The 10255-nt window shown below is 48.9% G+C and overlaps 1 long non-coding RNA gene across 1 annotated transcript; it reads right to left on the bottom strand.

Moving 5' to 3' along the window:
- Nucleotides 1–220: 220 nt before the first annotated feature.
- Nucleotides 221–9638, bottom strand: LOC117064489. Its single transcript, XR_004429491.1, has 3 exons — nucleotides 9547–9638; nucleotides 7336–7440; nucleotides 221–707 (listed from the first exon to the last, which is right to left on the bottom strand). It is a non-coding gene; the product is annotated as an uncharacterized LOC117064489 (long non-coding RNA).
- Nucleotides 9639–10255: the final 617 nt, after the last annotated feature.

The raw sequence follows: 10255 nt of genomic DNA, 5'->3' as shown, positions 1-10255 counted from the left end.
GAAATAGGGCTGTCTGACCCTAGACCCTGTGCCATGCCACCCCCTCGAGGCACCAAGTCCTCTGTCACCAGTGGATCTACATTGGGGCGAGAGGGCTAGATAACAAATAGGCAACATGTGAGAATTTCAGGGAGGGGCAGGCGCCATAAAGGGGTCAAAGTTGTGGGTGGTGGGTTGGGGGGATGTGGTAGGAAAGTAACCACACAGGGCACCCTCTGGATTAGGTGATCCTGGAAGATTTCTCTTTGAAGGAGACATTTGGACTGAACCCTGGATGGTGAGAAGGAACCGGCCACAGTGGAGCTTGGACAGGTGCTCCAGGATGGGGAACAGCAAATGCAAATGCCAGGATCAACCCTGGAAGACTGACTTCTCTTAGGATTTTGCAAGTCAGCCTAGTTAGTGGAAGAAATTCCATGGCCGCCATGAGGGTTGCTGCTTTGCAGGACCTTTCTTAGCTTCCCGGGGGAGAGGCGCTGGGAGAAGCCTCTTTGTGTGACCCCTGGAGCCAGCAGGCCACTGGAGTGTCCCGGAGGAGGGTGATTTGGACCCTGGACGCCTCCTCACTGAGCTGAGCAAACTCACGTTTTGCTTGAAGCTGTGGTTCTCGGAGCATTCGGAGTCATCCTGCCAAATATCCGTGGCGTTCTCTATCGTCTGCCAAGTCCCCTGAGCCAAACAGTGTCTGTAGGCCCTTCCTGAGCTCTCTGAAAGTAAACAAAGCTCTGGAGGAAAGGTCAGAACGCACAGCCCGTTCCCCTGAGCATGCCACAGAGCTGTGGAAAATCCCAGGGACAAGGGATTTTCACTTCCCCTTTTGGGGGCTCATTAACATCCTCAATGTTTATTTGGGATGGAAGGAAAAACATGGAAGCTTCTCAATTTTGTAACACACCATGGTCTGCTAATGTCTGCTGTGTTTACCCAAAGTCTCTGGAGTTCGAACAGCCTCCGGTGACTCAGAGATGTTATAAGCCCTCCAAGGTTCAGCCCAGCTGGGAGACACCAGTCTGGGCTCCCGATGCTTGCTAGGTGGGGTATCTCTTCCTGAGGCTCATGCTATGAAGAAGAGAAAGTGGTGGGCACGTGGCTGACAGACTGGGACTGACACCGGATGCACCATCCATGCATGAGTGTGTCCTGGGCCTACCTCTCCTACACCTCTAAGCCTTCCTGCGTTTTCTTTTTTTTTTTGAGACGGAGTCTCCCTCTGTCACCCGGGCTGGAGTGCAGTGGTGCCATCTCAGCTCACTGCAAGCTCCGCCTCCCGGGTTCACGCCATTCTCCTGCCTCAGCCTCCCGAGTAGCTGGGACTACAGGCGCCCGCCATCACACCCGGCTAATTTTTTGCAATTTTAGTAGAGATGGGGTTTCACCGTGTTAGCCAGGATGGTCTCGATCTCCTGACCTCGTGATCTGCCTGCCTCAGCCTCCCAAAGTGCTGGGATTACAGGCTTGAGCCACCGCGCCCGGCTGCCTTCCTGCATTTTCATCAGGAACTGGGGATAATAATTGCTACCAACTCTCCATGATTTGGGAAGGATTTGGGAAGAAATGAAAGGGTGTGTGAAAACGATGAGAAAAATCCCTGTGCCCAGACAGACTGCCATTGTGACTCAGTCACATCTGTCCCAGAAAACTCTCCCAGAAGGTCCTCCCACCTGGAGGATCAGAGGCTAGGCTTGCAAACCAGAAGTCAAAATCTGTTGGTCCTTCCTAGTCCTGGCCCTGCACATCATGGGCCAACAGTAACTATTTGCTGAATTTAATGAATGGACAGCCACAGGGTACAACTCCCTGCTCCCCTGACACCTTTGGCAGGTAGGGTGTCTAACTGACATCTCAAACAACACACTCCAAACCAAACTCTTTTTCTTCTATTCAAAATCTGCTCCACCCACCTATTTTACCACCTCAGTGGATAGCAAACCCATCCTTCCAGTCCCCTGGCCCTAAACCTCAGAGTCACCTTCCCCTTCTGTCTCTCATAGCCCTCCTCAGGTCCTCTAGCTAATCTGTCATCCCTGCCTTCTTCTGTACATGGAATCGGACTGCCACTTTCACTCCTGCTCCCATCCCGTGGAACTATCATCTCTCACTGGGAGATGGGACTCCTCTGACAGTCCTGCCCCTCACATCTGCAGGCAACCCAGCAGTCAGAGCAAGTTTAATAAAATACCAGCCACATAGGCCAGCTGCGGTGGCTCATACCTCTAACCCTAGCAATTTGGGAGGCCAAGGCGGGTGGATCACCTGAGGTCAGGAGTTCGAGACCAGCCTGCCCAGCGTGGTGAAACTCCGTCTCTACTAAAAATACAAAAAAAAAAAAAAATTAGCCGGGTGTGGTGGCACATGCCTGTAATCCCAGCTACACGGGAGGCTGAGGCAGGAGAATCACTTGAACTCGGGAGGCAGAGGTTACAGTGAGCTGAGATCACGCCGCTGCACTCCAGCCCAGGTGACAGAGGGAGACTCTGTCTCCAAAAAAAAAAAAAAAATCAGCCACATCATGTCACACTTCTCTCCAGATCTTCCAAGGGCTTTCTGAGAAAAACTCTTCCGGCCTTTCACAAAGCCCCCTAAGACCTGGCCCATAATTCTCTGCCATAACCTGTTGCTTCTCTCCCCTCTTCACCACAGCCACGTCTGCCTTCTTCTCTTCATGTAACAGGCCAGCCATGGTCCCCGCCTAGAGCCATTGACCTGCTGTGTCCTTCCAGCCTGAACACCCTTCCTCTAAAACCTTTACCTTCTTTACATCTTCACCAAAATGTCACCTTGCCGTCGACGACTTCCTTAACTATTCAGTTTACAGCTGCGATACATCACCCCACTGCAACCTTCCTATCCCTTCCCCATCTTGTTTAACACAGATCACATTCAAACATCGTCTGCACTTATTTATGATGCTTATTGATAACTGTCTGTCTCTCCTGCGAGAATGTGAGCCCCATGAGGAGATCTTACTTGGTTTTTGTCACTAATATATCCCAAACACTTAAAAATAATGCATGGCACACAACAGGTGCTTGATACATATTAGTTGAATGAGTGAATGGCAAGAATGTCTCTTGACACTTGCATTGTCTGTGCTAGCCATAATGCTTTGTGCTGGGAACGCAAATATATGAAGAGGGCTCAGCTCTGGCTGGGGGAGTGCAAAGAAAAATCGCTGTCAACGATTATAAATGCTAAGACAGAAGACTGCACAGGTATAGAAAAGACCTCAGAGGCCGGGCGTGGTGGCTCACGCCTGTATTCCCAGCACTTTGGGAGGCCAAGGCGGGAGGATCACGAGGTCAGGAGTTTGAGACCAGCCTGGCCAACATAGTGAAACCCTGTCTCTATTAAAAATACACAGATTAGCTGGGTACAGTGGTGCGCACCTTTAATCCCAGCTACTCGGGAGGCTGAGGCAGGAGAACTGTTTGAACCCAGGAGGCAGAGGTTGCAGTGAGTCAAGATTGGTGCACTCAGCCTGGGCAACAGAGCAAGACTCCGTCTCAAAAAAAAAAAAAGAGGCCACAGAGAGGAGAGATCTGTAGTTGAGGCGTGAGGTCTGAAAAACCTTCTAGAAGGAGGAAAGGACTGAGCTGAGAATTGCAAGGGGCTTTATAGGCAGAGGAGCATGGCCAGAGCCTGTGAGGAGGCCTCCTGGGCAGGTGTGCGAGCCAAGGTACTGAGTGGCAAGAGCTGGACCAGGTGCAGAGCCTGGGAGTTGCTCCTTGGGCTGAAGTGCAGAGAACCCTGAACGTGGGGGAGAGTGCTAACGAGGTCAGCAGGGCCAGGCAACAGGAGGTCTTGCATGCCTTTTGTAGGGGTCGTGATGGCGGGGAGACAGAATATGAATGATATTTTAGAAAGTTTTCCAAAGGTGCCTAGAGGGGGCCAGATCTGAGGCAGGGACTCGTGAGGAGGCCATGGAAAAGCAGCAGAGGGTGCTGGTGAGCCCACAGCAGTGAGGGATGGAGGAGAGGAGGAGCCAGTGGACCTGGCTACCCACTGGTTGAGATGTGGGCTTGGGTGGGGCCAGGTGGACCCTGAGACCATTCCTTAGATGGGGAAGAGATGGGGAGAAGGAGGAGGAGAAGGAAGAGGAGTTTGTTTTCCTCTCCTCCATTTTCTACTCCTTTCTGTCCCTCAGTTTCTACTCCAATTGATGACAAGTCTTGAGCATTCCACCTCCAACAATTTTCTTTCATCTTTCTCCTTCTCTCCGCCCTCTTGCCCTTGCCCGAATCCAGACCCTTAGCATGACGTTTTCTGGGACACTATAGTAGTCTCCCCACTCTCCTCCCTGGTTCCTCCATTTCTCAGTCCAATAGCTACATGCTCTCAACGTCATTCTCCCAGACTACAACTTGAGCTCCATTTTTATGCCTTAACACCTTCTGGGGCTCCACATAATCCTCCTCTACAGAAGAGTTTGAAACCCTAGTGACTAACACCCAGTTTCCTTCGTCATTAGCCCCCAGCCTCAGTCGTCAGTTACAGCCTCTGTTTGTCATCAGGCACTCAGTGGCGCAATCTCGTCTCACTGCAAGCTCCGCCTCCCGGGTTCACGCCATTCTCCTGCCTCAGCCTCCGGAGTAGCTGGGACTACAGGCGAGGCGCTCCCTCTTCTGATATGACCATGCTCATTTCTCTCTCCCATCTCACAAGGACTCTCTCCTCCACTCTGTGCATTTGCACATGTGCTTCTCTGTGCCCTTCCATGGTCTCCACATTCTCTTTTTGCTGCAGGGATCCATTTGGATTCTAAAGATTTAATGCACGGAATGGCAGGTGGAAGAGTAACTTCCCACCTTTTGCAAATCACACTGCCTTCACATTCCAGAAGCCCACAAGCTATTTTTTTTTTAAAGAGCCTTTAATTTAACTTCTTTGTAAATGTGGCTTTTTGAACACTTCATTTTCTCTTACAGTGGAATGGATCTGTGTTTTTAGCTCTTGGAAAGGGACAGGTAGACAGTGAGCAGAGAGGGACAGGTAGACAGTGAGCAGAGAAGTGGGGATCGGCTCCACATGCTACTGAAGAGTCTGGGTGTTTGGGGCCTCAAGACTTGAAGGAGGCTGGGCGCGGTGGCTCAAGCCTGTAATCCCAGCACTTTGGGAGGCCGAGACGGGCGGATCACAAGGTCAGGAGATCGAGACCATCCTGGCTAACCCGGTGAAACCCCGTCTCTACTAAAAAAAATACAAAAAACTAGCTGGGCGAGGTGGCGGGCGTCTGTAGTCCCAGCTACTCGGGAGGCTGATGCAGGAGAATGGCATAAACCCGGGAGGCTGATGCAGGAGAATGGCATAAACCCGGGAGGCAGAGCTTGCAGTGAGCCGAGATAGGGCCACTATACTCCAGCCTGGGCGACAGAGCAAGACTCCGTCTCAAAAAAAAAAAAAGACTTGAAGGAATCCAAGGGGCTCCTCCCTGGACTCAGCTTCAGCTCCCACGGACCGAGCGGCAGCTCTGCGGCGCACCCTGTGAGTGCCTTCTCATTTCCTCCTCAGAGTGACCTTCAGAATTAGCAAGTCTCCTTCCTTTCCTAGATGAGGAAGCGGAAGCTCAGAGGGCTGTGGGAATTTGCCCAAAGTCTCCAAAGTGTAAAATAGAGGGACTGGGTCTGACCTCGGGGCTCCTGACTCCACACCCAGTGCTCTTTCCCCTCACTCAGCTGTTCCCAGGGGGACTGAGCCTGAGTCATTCAGAGCCCTCCGATCCAGCGAGTTGTCTCTTCCACCCTCCCTAAAATCTCACATTCTCATGCTTCTTGGGCTGATTCCAACTGGATTTCATCAGAGAACACTTCCATAAAATAGGTCACTAACTCTCCCACCCAGAAATGTATCTTCCTTCTAAACACTCTCTCTCTCTGCTCCAGAGGCTCAAAACATTGACATCAAAGTTGCACAATGGGATGATTAATCGGGCTGAAATTAAATATGAAAGGCTATCATCTCACCCTCTCAGAAGCTGGTTCTCACCTTGTTTTGCCTGGAGCTTTGTAACCACTTATGTTTCCTGAGAACAGTTTTAGTTGTCCTTATATTTGCCGGTGTTCTGTGGTCAAAGGCAACGGGAATCTAACCAGTAATCACCTCCCTCCTCTTGCAGAATAAAATAACGAAGAGGTCAGGCTTCTGGGGCCGGTAGGGATGGGATATTATCCAGGGTATCTAAGTTATGTTTATTTCCTTGAAACAAGATCAGAGCAAGCTAAGTGGTTAAATTCTCCATCCAAGTCCCATGGGAGTTAAAAGCACTAACCCATTGGCACCTCCTTTCGATGTGAATGCAAAAGGTATTTTGAAAATCCTTCCTCCCCATCTAACAAGTTAAAAATTGTGTGGAGGTTAGCATCCCAATCTTTCTGCCTCACCTGTTTCTCCTCTCCATGACAGTGGCCATTCTTATCCCCACTGCAGCTAAATTTAGTGGCTGCTGGATCTGTACTCTAGAAGCTTTGAAGTAGGAGAGCTACTTATTTGTAAGATCTAAAAATCAAAACAATGGAACCCATGGACATAGAGAGTAGAAGGATGGTTGCCAGAGGCTGGGAAGGGTAGTAGGTGGCTGGGAGGGATAATGGGTGCAAAAAATAGAAAGAATGAATAAGACCTACTATTTGATAGTACAACTGGTTACGATCGCCAATAATAACTTAATTGGCCAGGCACAGTGCTCATGCCTATAATCCCAGCAATTTGGGAGGCCGAGGCAGGCGGATCACCTGAGGTCAGGATATTGAGACCAACCTGGCTAACACGGTGAAATTCTGTCTCTACTAAAAATACAAAAAAATTAGCTGAGTGCAGGTGCCTGTAGTCCCAGCTACTCGGGAGGGTGAGGCACGAGAATTGCTTGAACCTGGGAGGCGAAGGTTGCAGTGAGCTGAGATTGTGCCACTGCACTCCAGCCTGGGCAACAGAGCGAGACTCCATCTCAAAAAATAAATGATAATAATTAATAATAATAATAATAACTTAATTGTACATTTTTAAATAACTTAAGGAGTGTAATTGGATTGTCTGTAACTGAAAAGATAAATGCTTAAGGAGATGGATACCCCATTCTCCATGCCTATTCACATTGCATGCCTGTAAGAAAACATCTCATGTACCCCACAAATATATACGCCTACTATGTAACCACAAAAATAAATAAATACATACATACATACATACATAAAAATAAATGGAACATCCAGGAATAGAAGAATTACAGAAGAAGAGAAGGAAGATGTATTCCTGAGAGCTTAGACAGGGACTGTTTGTGGGGAAAGAGGACTTGAGAAAAGCACTTGGTTGGGGAAAATTGATAAAAATAAGACTTATTACCTTCACTCCACCAAGGTAAGTATGAAGGGCAGGGTACAGAGACATTTCCAGGAGAAGAATGAGGCCAACATATGTACTGATCAAACGTCCCGTTACAAAATATGCCTATAGAGAGAAGAAGGGTCTGATGACCATCGGTGTTTCAGCCCAGGGATGCCACTGATGGAGGCAGAGGCACCATGGGAGCCCACCTTCCTGGCACTGGAAGCTATTGTAACCTGTGCAGCAACCAGCATGGGTGGCCCACTCTCTAGATGAGTCAAGGATGGGGAACGATTTGGGGACCACAGGAATGCTGAATGCAGCCCCAAACAATGTGCATTTGTCTGCCCAACTTGACCTCTGGTCAATGATGTCAATGTACACATCATGCCGATTTTACTTTATTTGACATGAACTAAGCTTTCACAGAAACTTGGGGACAGGAGGACACTTGGAGGCTCAGCCGGTCCCTTATGTTCCACAATCAGCTAAATAATCATCAAACCTTCACCAGTTAGATCCCAGGATACATTTACTCTGTGAATGTGCAAAAAGACCAGCAGAATAAGGGGATCTACACACTCAAGGTCCTTGGTCACACATATCCAATACAAGTACTATACAGTCATAGCTCTCCATTTGAGCACTAATTCAATGATCATTATTAGATATTTGGACCATCTCAGGGGATGATTTACCCTGGTGTTTGGCAAGGGGAAGCAACAATCTTAAAACTCTGCATTATGGGCCTCCCGGAATCAAATGGAAGTATTTCAGACTAGGTCCCAAACTTCCAATATTGCAAGCTCCTGACATCCCGGAAGCAGAGCACCATTCCCCACCATCTGCTCCCTATTAGGCTAAAATGGCCAGGTTTCCAGATCACGAGGTCAGGGGATCAAGACCATCCTGGCCAACATGGTGAAACACCATCTCTACTAAAAATACAAAAATTAGCTGGGCGTGGTGGCATGTGCCTGTAATCCCAGCTACTCGGGAGGCTGAGGCAGGAGAATCGCTTGAACCAGGGAGTCGGAGGTTGCAGTGAGCTGAGATCACGCCACCGCACTCCAGCCGGGTGACAGAGCGATACTCCATCTCAAAAAGAAAAAAGAAAAAAAGGCCAGGTTCCTGGCATTGAAACCCTAGAAACACCATGGTGTTAGGAGCTTGCTTGGGACACTGTGTCGACCTGGCTGCCAGGTGTCAGCACCTGGTAAGGCAGTGCTCACCTGAGCTGTGCATGGCATGGCTCTGGATGAAGACCTGCCTTACCTTGACCTCAGAAAGCAGTGTTCTCCAAAATGAGAGGTGGTTCCTGCAGCTGACCTCAAGGCTTGGCTACAACCTGCCTGGACCCATGAGGTCTTCAGAGGGAGCTGACAAGGGCTTGAAGCCTGGGACTGCCTTTGGATGAAGAAAGAAAGGGAGAGTTCACAGTGTCCTGTCAATCTCAAGGCCTCTGAATTAAATGATCTGAAAGAAGCCAGAGCTGGGGATTGTCCTCAGTGGGCTCAGAGGCAATGGGCCAAGATACTTTCTTCTTTTTTTCTTTTGGAGATGGGCATGGTGCACATCGCTGCACCCAAAGAGTCAGCCTGCAGACAACTATTACATATTTGCTAGAATGTTCTGAACTTAGTGTCACCTTGGATAAGAGAAATGTTACTATTCAGATTTAGTTAACGCCCTGGCAGATGGGGCACCCCCCACCCCCTTTAACAGATTCCCAGGCTAATATATGGCAGCTAATCATGTCATGTAATCAGGTGATGAGTGTGCCATGGCAGATGGCTTTTATCAAAGATGGTCACATCCACATACATCTGGTTTCATATGTTTCCTTACGATGGGGCATGGGGTCTGTGTTTCTGGTCCTTTAGTCTGAGTAGAGCTTTGTAGCTGTCTGACCAGTTGAACATGGCTGAAGTGATCTTGTATGACTTTCAAGGCCAAGGCATGAAAGGCAATCTGGCCTTTGGTTAGGCAGGCCCTTAAGACCCCACCATCATGCTGTATGGAAGCCCTGGTCAAGTATAGAGGCCATGGGAGTCTTCCAGCTAAACTCCAGACATTACAGAGCAGAAACAAGCCATCCCCAGTGTGCCCTGTCTGAATTCCTCACCCACAGAAACTATGAGAGGTAATAAATGACTGGTTCCTGTTTCGAACCACTAAGCTTTGGGACAATTTGTTACCCAGCCATGGATAACTAATACACATGCTTACCAGAAGGTTCCTTGAGTAAGTCTCTCAGACACGCCTGTTTGTACTGAGCCCACTTCCGAGTCGTTTCCTCAAGGAGGGATCCTGTAGCCTGAGAAAACAAAAACATGGTCACCCCCAGTGACCAAGTACAGATGTGGCCTTGTTGTCTTGTCATTTCACACCATGATTCTCCAACCTTCCCACTGAAGTGCCCACAACGGCCCACAGCAAAGAAACAGCCTTTCTTCGGCATCTTATATTCTATCTTAAGAGGACATACAAATTTGCACTTTGGGAGGCCGAGACGGGCGGATCACAAGGTCAGGAGATCGAGACCATCCTGGCTAACACGGTGAAACCCCGTCTCTACTAAAAAAATACAAAAAACTAGCCGGTCGAGGTGGCGGGCGCCTGTAGTCCCAGCTACTCGGGAGGCTGAGGCAGGAGAATGGCGGGAACCCGGGAGGCGGAGCTTGCAGTGAGCTGAGATCTGGCCAGTGCACTCCAGCTTGGGTGACAGAGCGAGACTCCGTCTCAAAAAAAAAAAAAACAAAAAAGAATACATACAAATTTTACATTCACTCCATAATCTAATCATATTGGCTTTAATACAAATATGAAAACAATTTAAAAACCTTTCAGTGAAGTTGACATTTCAAGACTACACAATATTCTCATCCTAAACGTTTGCATCCTCCCACATGAATAGTTGCACGCTTCTAAGACTATG

The sequence above is a fragment of the Trachypithecus francoisi genome, unplaced genomic scaffold, assembly GCF_009764315.1.
Source record: "Trachypithecus francoisi isolate TF-2019V2 unplaced genomic scaffold, Tfra_2.0 Lachesis_group2, whole genome shotgun sequence".
NCBI lineage: Eukaryota > Metazoa > Chordata > Mammalia > Primates > Cercopithecidae > Trachypithecus > Trachypithecus francoisi.
This window is presented reverse-complemented; position numbering and strand designations above follow the sequence as displayed.